Genomic DNA, 12140 nt, shown 5'->3' with positions numbered 1-12140 from the left:
TTTAGTTGAGAACTGAAGGAAGCCAGGGAAGCCATGAGGTAAAGATGCGGAGAAAGAGTGTCTAGGTATGGGACATAGTCACTTGGCACAGAGAGATAGAGTCTCTTGTTTGTGGAACAACCAGGAGGTCCAGTATCACTGGATCAAAGACTACGTGGTAAAGATCAGCAAGCATGCCAATGTTGCTGAATCCCAGAGTATGTGGAAGTAAAATATGAGAAGACTGAAAAGGAATGAGGTTATGAAGGACTTTGGATGCCAAGCAGAGGATTTTTATTTGATCCTAGAGGTGATAGGGAGCCCTTAGAGTTTATTGAGTATGGGCAGCTTAATGGAGAATGGATTGGAATTAGGAGAGTGTTAGGTAGACCCACCATTGTATTAGTTCAGGCATGTGTTGTGAGGGCATGTCCTAGAATGGTGAAGAGAGAAGGAGGAGGAGAGAAGGGAGTATATTTGAGAGATGTTACAATGGTTAAATGGACAGACATTAGCAACAAATAAGGTAGGGAGGGTGAGAAATAATGAGGAATTGAAGATGACACCCAGCTTTCAAGCCAGGGGGTCTAGGAGGATAGTGGTGCCCTAAGAATAATAGAGAAGTTTGGAGAAGGGGAGAGTTTAGGGGGAAAGATAATGAGTTCAATTTTGGATATATTGATTTTAAGACATTTATTGAATATCCAGTTCAAGATGTCTAAAAGGCAGTTGGAAGGCAGAATTGTAGGCCATTAGAGGTTAGTACAGAAGAGAATCATTGAGAATCATTGGCATAGAGATGATAATTAATAAGAGCTAATGACATCACTAAGTGAAATAGTATAGAGGGAGAAGAGAAGAGGGCCCAAGATAGAGCCCTGTGGGACACTTGTGACTAGCAGGTATAACCTGCTAGTTACCTTAAGAAGGGACATTGTAAAGATATTGGGCAGAAAAGGCAAGTGAGACAACCCAGGAAGTTTTTCTAATCTTGCCTGAGAATTTTGACCATGGAAATATACCTGAGTAATTAACAGAAGGGAGTCATTCCTAGGAATCTCAGACTTGCCCATCCCCTAAGGATGAGGAATTGCTTAAAGAGGTAGAAGACCTTTTCATCAAATGAGGCATTCCTCAATCAAATCAATCGAATCAGTTCCTCAATCAAATGAAAGACTGAATGTCACAATTAAATTAGACATGAACTGTGTCCCCCAGGGGAGCTATGCTGGGAGACTTGGTTTGGACAGGCAAGACTGTGCCTGGGATACCGGAAAACCCCTGAGCCAGGCAAAGTAATGAAACTGACAGACAACTTAAGAGAGATAGTTGAAGTGACAGCGAACAACTTTATAGAGACAAGGACAGACATCACTTAGCAGGCATATATGAAGACTTTAGCTGAAATGTTTGAGAGGGGCAGATCAGAAGACCCTTCTGCTAATTTTATCTCTAAGACTATACAATGCAAAGGAGAAAAGCCTGTGGAGTTCCTTCTTGGGGTAGAGCAACCTGTGCAGAGTCTGATACAGATAAGCACCATAGATCCTAAGAATGTGAGAAAAATTACATTTACTCTGCAGTGATCGAACCAGGGCTTAGTACCTGACCCTCATGCATCTGATGTTATCAGAGCTATATAGATACAAAGCACCATTGCCAACAACGTCCAGATTGAAAAAGGTACTTCTGAGTTTTGATGGTCATTATAATTCACAGGGCTCAGCCTCAACAGGGTTGAGTCTTTCTAGAATGTAAGTCACAGAAGCAAAGAAGGGCAAGAGTACCACTTGTGCTGAGCTGCCATCATAGAATTCAAGATGGTCAGCTAAGAGCTAGAGCAGTGTACAATTCTATTCTTCTTGGAGAGGTAGAGGACCAAAGGAATGGAGGACAGGAAAGCCTAACATAAGAATATTTCCATTAGGTAATAATCATAACAGAATTACCTTGTGCTATAATTATGGATTAGATGGCCATACCTGTGTTTGCTGTACTAGCAGAGAGAATGCAGCATTAGTTGTGAAGAAATTAAAATCTTCTGATCCAGTTTTGGAAGGGGCTGGGAAACGAGGTCTCCCTGGAACACAAGGACAGTCACATTGACCTCATCATCAATTCCACGTGCATCTATTCCACTTAGACTCTTAGAACCTTATGCAGAAATGATGGTAAAAATTAAGAATGTAGATTGTAGTGTTTTCCTGGACAGTGGATCTCACATTACCACATTACCATCATTTTCCAATTTTTATTGCAAATATTTGAGTAAAATACCTTATAAACCTCTAGCATTTAAAACTCTTTACAGTCTGACCCTTTCCTATGTTTCCACTCTTCTTACACTTTATTCCTCTTTATGTAATCTCTCTGGGGTCACAAAAAGTCAGATATGACTGAACAACAACAACATTGGCTTACTTGCAGTTCCTCTCACAAGACACTTCATCTCCCAACTTGATGCCTTACCAATGGCTCTCCTCCATTACTGGAATGTTCTCCTTCCTCATCTCCATCTACTGCCTTCCCTAGCTTACATCTGACTCTGATGAAATCCCTTCTTCTAAAGAAGGACTTCGTCAGTCCCTCTACCTATCCTACCTCCTGTCTTCCCTATGAGATTAATCAAATTAATTGAATAAAATGTATATGCACATAATTGCTTGATTATTGTCTCCCTATTAGAATAGGAGCTTCTTTCACTATTGATGAGAGAAAGGCAAATTAAAACAACTCTGAGTTACTACCACACACCTGTCAGATAGGCTAATATGACAAAAAAGGAAAATGACAAATGTTGGAGGAGATGTGGGAAAATTAAAAAACTAATGTACTATTGGTGAAGTCATTTTCTGATTCAACCATCCTGGAGAGCAATTTGTGACAATATATTCCAAGGGCTATAATGTCATGCATACCCTTTGACCAAGAAATACTAGGTCAGTAGGAAAACCAAATGAAAAGGGCCTATATGTACAAAAGTATTTATAGCAGCTCTTTTAGTGGTAGCAAAGAATTAAAAATTGAGGGAATTTCCATCAATTGGGGAATGGCTAAACAAGTTGTTGGATATGATTGTGACAAACTACTTTTGTGCTTTAAGAAATGATGAACAGGATGCTCTCAGAAAAACATGGAAAGGCTTACATGAACTGATGCAAAGTGAAATGAGCAGAACCAGGAGAACATTGTATACAGTAACAGCAGTGTTGTATGATGATCTACTACGAATAGCTTAGTTACTATCAGCAATATAATCATCCAAAACTATTCTGTAGGACTTATGATGAAAGGTGCTGTCCATCTTCAGAGAAAGAACTGGTAGAACCTGAATAAAGATCAAAGATGCTTTTTCTTTATTTTTCTTGTTTTTTGTCTTTGTTTTCTTTCACAGCATGACTTACGTGGAAATGTGTTTTGCATGACTACACATGTATAACCTATGTCAAATTGCTTGCCTTCTCAGTGTGGGGGTAGTGGTGGAGGGAAGGGCAGGAGAGAATTTGGAACTCAAAATTTGAAAAAAAAAAAGAATGTTAAAAATGTTTTTATATGTAATTGGGAAAAATAAAATATTAAATAAGATTTTAAGAAAAAGAATAGGAGCTCCTGGAGGGTACCGACTGTGTTTCTTTTTCCTTCCTATATATATCTGCAGCACTAAGCTTCAGGGACTGATACACAGTAGGCTTTCAATAAATTGCATTTTAACTGACTGGTCACATGTAAGCAGGGAAAAACATAAAGCAAAAAATGTTGGCAGAGGCACGAGGCTCAGGCTCAGATTTGTTTAGGCATGACATGTGTTTGAATCTCCCCCACCCCTCGTGAGGAGTTCTAAGTTATATGTTAAAGGGAAGTCAAAGAAGAGAAATACCCAAATGGTGGAGCAACCCTTTTATGAGTACTGAATGGACAGCCCTTTCTGGTTCATTGGCCAGTGTTCTCAGAAGAAGTTTTGATGCAGTACCTTTCCTGTGGGGAGGGTAGAAAAAGAAAAGCAGTACATGGAACACAATCATAATTCTCTGCTCACTCATGTATTTTATTAAAGGGCTCACTGGAAAGGGCCAAGGTAAATGTGCCAGTAGAAGGGGCACATATGGCACTGGAAAGGACCCAGCTTTAGGCAAGCTCCATATTCTAAACCACATGTGGCCCTCTAGGTCTTCAAGTGCAGACCTTTGACTAAATCCAAACTTCACAGAACAAATCCTCTTAATAAAAGGATTAATTCTGTAAAACTTGGACTCAGTCAAAAAGCCACACCCAAAGACCTAGAAGACCACATGTGGCTTCAAGGCATGTTCTCCACCTCTATAATCTAAACAGAACCATTAGATGAGTGGTTCCTTTGATTATACCCATTAAATAAGGAAACATCACTAATATACATCAGAAATGGGATGTATAATTTGCATAAAAGGCAGAGCTGGGACGCCATCTTTCCTGCTACATCTCAGGAACTGCTCTATGGGAGCTAGTGCTGCACAGTGCCCAAAATTGATATGACATTCAATTTATGAGCCAAAGTAAGATATACGCTTCTCAGAAACACCTGGAAAATTCATAGCACCTTGTATCTTTGATCCTCGGGGCCTCAGATGGCTATAAAAATATAATTCAATAAATCTTGCTGTGGCAGAAAAGACATGTTTTGTATGTTGCTTGTCTTTCATTTTTTTTTTGGCATTTTTGCCATACTTGCCACGTAACTATCTATTCAGAGAGCATGTGTTGCTACATTATAGGAGATTGTCCAAAGAGGGATCAGTTTTCTAGAAAAAACAACTCCCAGGACCTAATACAGTCAAGGAAAAGGGGCAAGGCTAATATGTCCTGTGAGTTCCAGCAACCAAGCTAGTCTTTGGCTAGACAATCAATCATAGGTAGAATTTGTGCTCTTCTAGACAGATATTTCTACAACTTGGCTGTTTTGTTGTTTGTTTCCCCCTTATTTTCTTGGTAATTTTTCCTCTTGAAAAATTGTAGGGGCGGCTAGGTGGCACAGTGAGTAGAGCACTGGCCTGGAGTCAGGAGGACTTGAGTTCAAATCTGGCCTCAGATACTTGACACTTACTAGCTCTGTGACCTTGGGCAAGTCACTTAACCCCAATTGCCCTGCCAAAAAAACCAAAAAACAAACAAACAAAAAGAAAAATTGTAACCTTTACCTCAGCTAAAAACACATTTTGTTCTTGTTAGGCTGTTATATTTTTGGTTTTTGTTATTTTAATATTATTTGCTATTGTTTTGTTATTAGCATCATTTTTTTGTTATCACCGTTGGCTGAATATAGGGGGAACAGATTTTTTTCCCCAGGGGTAAACATAGGAAGTGGGAGGGGGGACATGGCGGGGAGCAGTGAGATATTAGTGGTTCAGTCCAGCCATTGCTAGGGATTAAATCAGGTTCAGCACTCAGGATGAGCCTGTGCATGAGGCAGGTAGAAGGAAAAAGTCATGGATACTCGAGCATTGTTTCATCTCCTACTGAGCCTATTGTTTTTTGTTTGTTTGTTTGTTTATCAGCTAACCTGCAAGCCACCGGGCAATGAAGATCTTAGTTATTAAAAATATAAAAGTGGAGATGAAACTGCTCCATTTAGCTGCAGTGCTCTGGCTAGGTGAAAACGCTTTTTCAATTAAATTAAACAATTAGAACTAAATGGGAATAGGGCCTATACGCTGCCTTGAATTAATCAAAGCCATTTTGTGAGATACTGGGTGGTACTCTAAGCAGTTTGTACAAAAGGGAGATGCTATTTAAGAATTGGAGGGGAAAAAGTCTGAACATTTGGAATCAAGAGTTCAGAGCAAGCATGAATCAAAGAGAGTACTGAGCTATGGCAAAGGAGGTAGATTTTAAAGAAATTATTAATTCTACAGCCTACAGAGGGGTGGACCCAAGCTGAGAGAAATCCTCAGAAAAGGTCAGCTTTTTCACCAGCTTTCCCTCTGGATGCCTGTCTGTCCACAGATGCTACTGTTCAGTGACCAAATATTTCCAATGAACTGAATTTTGCCTCATGCACAAAAAAGTCTAGAGTTATCTAGATATAGATATAAATATGTAGTTAGGCAGAGAATTCAGCCCCTACTTTGGTGGGAATGGTTTTCCTAAATGAGCGATTGGAGCAATTGGGACTGACTTCAGAACATTTTATCTAAAATAAACTCTTTAAAGTGGAAGAAACCATTTAATTGCTATTTAAATGCTATTTAATTGCCTCCTGTGTTTGAGCTAATTATTGTAACAGAGATACAATTTTTTTTTCAACATCCGTATTCAATTCCTCTCCTCCCCTCCATTCCAATGAGCTTGTAGAACAATCCCTTAAACAATTTTGAAAACTCTCCTCCCCTTTCTTGAAGTTGTCCACATCTTTCCGGTAGATCTTTATGGACCATGTGATTGTAAGCAGTGTTGATGAGATGGGTCCAAGTTTCTCTATGGAACATTTGGTTTTCTGCTGCATCAATCTTTTTTCCTTTGAGCAGCACAGATGTTCCGATTTGAAGGCCTCTCTCTAGTTCCAGGTGAATATAAACTTTAGTATTCCTTCTCCCACCTTCTGTTTTTTAGGCTCTAAATCCTTTTCATTACTCTTACATTGAGATTCGTTTCCTCTGTTCACATTTGCATCTTCCCCAAATGCATATGATGTCTAGTAGAGACTGTATTGCCTGTAGGCCTTGCTTCACTTCTAAGAGCAGCACAGCATGTCTGTGTCTATGTGCCTTTCTGAGACTGCCTGGGTATCATTCTACCATTTGAAAGCTGGCTCTAGTGATTAAATGCTTTCACTTACTAGCTGCTGCCCAAACAGGCCCCATCAGTGAGGCAAAGAGAACAGAGGATAAGGAAAATACACATTTAGTTTGAGGAATTTGCATTTGGTCTGTGACAATACAGCAGGCAAGGGCTTACCCGACTCAGTCACATAATGGGCAAGCCCTCTACATATATGCATTGGTTTAATTTTTTTTAATTTCTACAAGTTTTGTGTTTGATACATCTTAGTGAGGTCAGAAATGTTTTTTTTTGTAGTGTCATACTTACTATCTAAAAATGTTTTCATATGATAATTTTTGGTGATGAAAAACTGAAACATTCCAGTGTGCTCCAGAGATAATGCTTGCTCTTGATTTCATATAGACACTACTTATCATTTTAAGAGACACTCCATTTACTCCTATGCTTTCTAGCGCTTTTAATAGAATAAGTGATATATTTTGTCAAAACCTTTTTTTTCTGGACCTACTGAAATAATCATATAACTTTCATTGTTTATATGGTCAATTATGTTTGTAGTTTTCCTAATATTGAACCAATTCTGTATTCCTGATATAAATTCCACCTTGTCATAGTGTATAACGTTTGTTATATATTGCTCTAATCTTGCTAGTATTTTATTTGGGCAATTAGGTGACACAGTAGATAGAGTGCCAGGACTGGAGTTAGGGAGACTCATCTTCCTGAGTTCAAATCTAGCCTTGGGCATTTACTAGATGTGTAACCCTGGGCAAGTCACTTAGCCCTGCTTACCTCAGTTCCTCATCTGTAAAATGAGCTAGAGAAGGAAATGGTAAACTCCAAAATCTTTGCCAAGAAAACCCCAAAAGGGGTCACAAAAGTTGGACACAAATGAACAACAACAACATTTTATTTAAAATTTAGCATCAATGTTAAGGAAATTGGCTATAGTTTTCATTCCATGTTTTTGCTTTCTCTGGTTTAAGGATCAAAATCATATTTATGTCAGAGAAAGAGTTTGTAGTACTCCTTTGTTACATAATTTTTTTTCAAATACACTGTATATAGTATTGGAATTAATTGTTCTTTAAATGTTCGGTGGAATTTGCTTTTAAATCAGTCTGGTCCTGGAGAGTTTTTCTTAGGGAGCTCATTTATAATTCATTCAATTTCTTTTCTAAGATAGACTTATTTGAGTATTCTATTTCCTCTTCTATTAATCTGGGTAATTTATATTTTTGCAAATATTCATCCATTCCATTTAGATTGTTAATTTATTGGCATATTATTGGGCAAAATGGCTCCTAATTGCTTTAATTCTGTCTTCATTGGTGGTGTATTCATCCTTTTCATTTTTGATACAGGTAATTTGGTTTTCTGTTTTCTTTTGTAAATCAAATTAACCAATGGTTTATGTATATTTATTTTGTAAAATGAGCTGTTTTACTTATTAGTTCAATGATATTCAGGATTTCTATTTTGGCTTTTAACTGGGGATTTTAAATTTGTTCTTTTCTAAGTTTTTTTTTAGTTCCATACCATTGATATGTGTTTTATTTCTTCTATGGATGTGTTTAGAGATATAAATTTTCCCCCAAGTACTTCATTGATTGCATCCGCATCTTTTAGTATATTATCTCATTGTCATTATCTTTAGTCAAATTATTGTTTCTGTGATTTGTTCTGTGATCCACTCATTCATTAGCATTAGATTGTTTAGTTTCCAATTAAATTTATCTCTGCTTCCAAGGCCCTTTATGAAATGTAATTCTTATTGCGTTATGGTCCTTTTAAAAAGTGCATTTAATATTTCTTTGTTTTTGTTTTTGCATTTGTTTGTGAAGTTTTTTCCCCTAATACATGGTTACTTTTGGTGAAGGTACTGTGTATACTGTGAAAAAAAGGTATACTCCTTTCTATTCCCATTCAGTTTTTCCAAAGATCTGTTATATCTAATTTTTCTAAAATTCTATTCATCTGCTTAACTTTCTTCTTATTTATTTTATGGCTAGATTTACCTATTCCTGAAAGGGATAAATTGCCCCCCCACCAGTATAATATTTTCTTCTATAATTCATTTAACTTTTCCTTTAAGAATTTGGATGCTATGCCATTTGTTGCATATATGTTTAATATTGATATTAGATCATTGTCTTTGGGTACCTTTTTTTTTTAGCAAAATGTAGTTTCCTTGCTTATCTCTTTTAATTAAATCTGTTTTTGATTTTGCTTTGTTAGAGGTCATAATTGCTACACCAACCTTTTTCTATCAGCTGAAGCATAGCATAATGGATTCTGCTTCAGTTTCTTATTTTAACTCTGTGTGTCTACCTATTTGAAATGTGTTTCTTGCAAACAATGTATTGTTGTATTCTAGTTTCTAATCCATTCTACTATCCACTTCTATTTTATGGGTGAATTCCTCTCATTCACATTCATAGTTATGACTTCCTAACTGCATATTTCCCTCCATCCTATTTTCTTCTGTTTATCTTTCTCTTTCTCTTTTTCATCCTTCCTCAGGAGTCTGTTTCTCTTCTCACCACTGTCTCCCCTTACTCTTCTCTTCTAATATCAACCCCTTCTCTTTTTCTCTTATCCCTTTCCCCCTTCCACTTCCTTCCTGGGTAAGATGGATTTCTAAACTCAGCTGAGTGTGTATATACATATGTATTCTTTCCTCATTTAACTAGGGCAAATGAAAGTGAGTTTTGAGAATTGCCCACTCTCCACTCCCCTATTTCTCCCTCCATTATAAAAATTCTTCTTGTGTGCCTCTTTTATGTGAGCTAATTTTCCCCAATCTTTTCCTCCCTTCTCCCTTCTCTCAGTACACCCCACTTTCTTAGTCTCCTATTTTTATTTTGAGATCATTAGGGAGGGAAAATTGAGGAAGACAGCGGTCAAAAGCAAAACTCTTTTGAGGAGTGTAAGGGAGAAGGGAGAAATAAAAGCATAAGGGGGGGGGGAGGAAATAGGATGGAGAAAAAGACACAGATAGTAATCATAACTGTGAAAATGATTGGGATGAACTCTCCCACAAAATGGAGGCAGATAGCAGAATGGATTAAAAACCGCAGTCGTATAATATGTTGTTTACAAGAAACACATTTGAAACAAGGGGATACACACAAGGTAAAGGTAAAAGAGTAGAATATATTATGCTTCAGCTAAAGTAAAAAAAGCAGGGGTAGCAATCCTAATCTCAGACAAAGCAAAAGCAAAGATAGGTCTAATTGAAAGAGATAAGGAAGGACACTATATCCTGCTAAAAGGCACCATAGACAATGGAGCAATATCATTACTTAACATTTATGCACCAAGTGGTATAGCATACAAATTCTTGGAGAAGTTAAGGGAAGTTACAGGAAGAAATAGACAGCAAAACCATACTAGTGGGGGACCTCAACTTCCCCCTCTCTGAACTTGATAAATCTAACCTCAAAATAAACAAGAAAGAAGTTAAGAAGGTGAATAGAATTTTAGAAAAGGTAGCTATGATAGACCTCTGGAGAAAACTAAATGGGGATAAAAAGGAATATACCTTTTTCTCAGTGGTACATGGCACATACACAATAATTGACCATATACTAGGGCATGAAAACCTCTCAATTCAGTATAGAAAGGCAGAAATAGTCAATGCATCCTTTTCAGATCATGATGCAGGGGGCAGAGCCAAGATGGTGGCTGGAAAGCAGAGACTTGCTTAAGGTCCCCCCCCCCGGGTCCCTCCAAACACCTACAAAAATGGCTCTGAACAAATCCTAGAGCTGCAGAACCCACAAAATAGCAAAGGGAAGCAGAGCTCCAGCCCAGGACAGCCCGGATGGTCACTGGGAAGGATCTATAGCATGGAGCTAGGAGCGGAGGAGAGCAGAGCCCAGCATGGGCTGTGCCAGGACCAGCCAGACTAGAAGCTGGGTGGGGCAGGCATAGTGCCCTGAATCAGTGAGCTGTGGCAGTTACCTGACTTCTGAACCCACAAACACCAAAGACAACAGAGAATGTTACTGGGAATAGCTTCTGGGACAGAGTGAAAGGAGTTTGCAGTTGGCCACTGCCCTGGGGGTGGCAGAGGTGGTGCAAGCTCTGAGCCTGCTTCCAGAGCTACAGCTGCAGTTGCTTCTGGCCCCAGGCCCACCTGGTGGGAGGAATTAAGTGGCAGATTAGAGCGGGAGTGCAAAGCCTGCTTTGCCCTGCCTGGATCTGGGCCGCAATCCTGGTTGGCGGTTGTTGGGGAAGAAGGTGTGGCAGAGCTAGCTGTGTAGAAGTAGCTCTGAAAATAGCAGCACAGCCCCTCAAGCTTGGAACAAAGTACTCTCTACTCAGATGATTATGTGATTAAACTTATTTATAATAAAGGACCATGGAAAGATAAACTAAAAATTAGTTGGAAACTAATAATCTAATCCTAAATAATGAGTGGGTCAAAGAACAAATCATAGAAACAATTAATAACTTCATTCAAGAGAATGGAAGTAATAAGACAATATACCAAAACTTATGGGATGCAGCAAAGCAGTTCTTAGGGGAAGTTTTATATCTCTAAATGCTTACGTAAATAAAATAGATTAAAAGGAGATCAATGAATTAGGTACACACTGAAAAAGCTAGAAAAAGAACGAATTCAAAATCCTCAATTAAATATCAAATAAAAATACTGGAAACCAAAGGAGAGATTAATAAATTGAAATCAAGAAATTATTGAACTAATAAATAAAACTAGGAGCTGGTTTTATGGGCAAAAAACAATAAAATTGATAAACCTTTGGTCAATTTGATAAAAAAAAAAACAGAAAGAAAGAAAGAAGAAAACCAAATTACCAATATCAAAAATGAAAAGGGTGAATTCACTTCCAATGAAGAGGAAATTAAAACAATAATTAGGAATTATTGGGAGCCAAGATGGCAGCTGAAAAAAAAGACTTGTGTGAGTTCCCTCCAGGTCCCTCTAAAAACCTATAAAAATGGTTCTGAACAAATTCTAGAGTTGCAGAAACCCATGGAATAGCAAAGGGAAGCAGGGTTCCAGCCCAGGACAGCCTGGATGATCGCTGGATAAGGTCTATCATGCACGGAACTGGGAGTGGAGTGGAGGAGAGTGCAGTGTGGGCTGCGCCAAGACCAACCAGACTGGGAGCCAGGCAGTACAGACCCTAGTGCCCTGAATCAGTTAGCTGTGTCAGTTACCAGACTTCTCAACTCACAAACACCAAAGACAATAGAGAAGATTAGTGGGAAAAGCTGCAGGGACAGAGTGAAAGGAGCTCACGGTTCAGCCACCACCCCGGGACAGCAGAGGTGGTGCAGCTCTGAGGACAGAACTACAGCTGCAGTTGCTTCTGGCCCCAGGCCCACCTGGTGGGAGGAATTAAGTGGCAGATCAAAGCAGGAGTGCAGGGCCT

The sequence above is a fragment of the Trichosurus vulpecula genome, chromosome 2 (assembly GCF_011100635.1).
Source record: "Trichosurus vulpecula isolate mTriVul1 chromosome 2, mTriVul1.pri, whole genome shotgun sequence".
NCBI lineage: Eukaryota > Metazoa > Chordata > Mammalia > Diprotodontia > Phalangeridae > Trichosurus > Trichosurus vulpecula.
Note: the sequence above shows the minus strand (reverse complement) of the source record.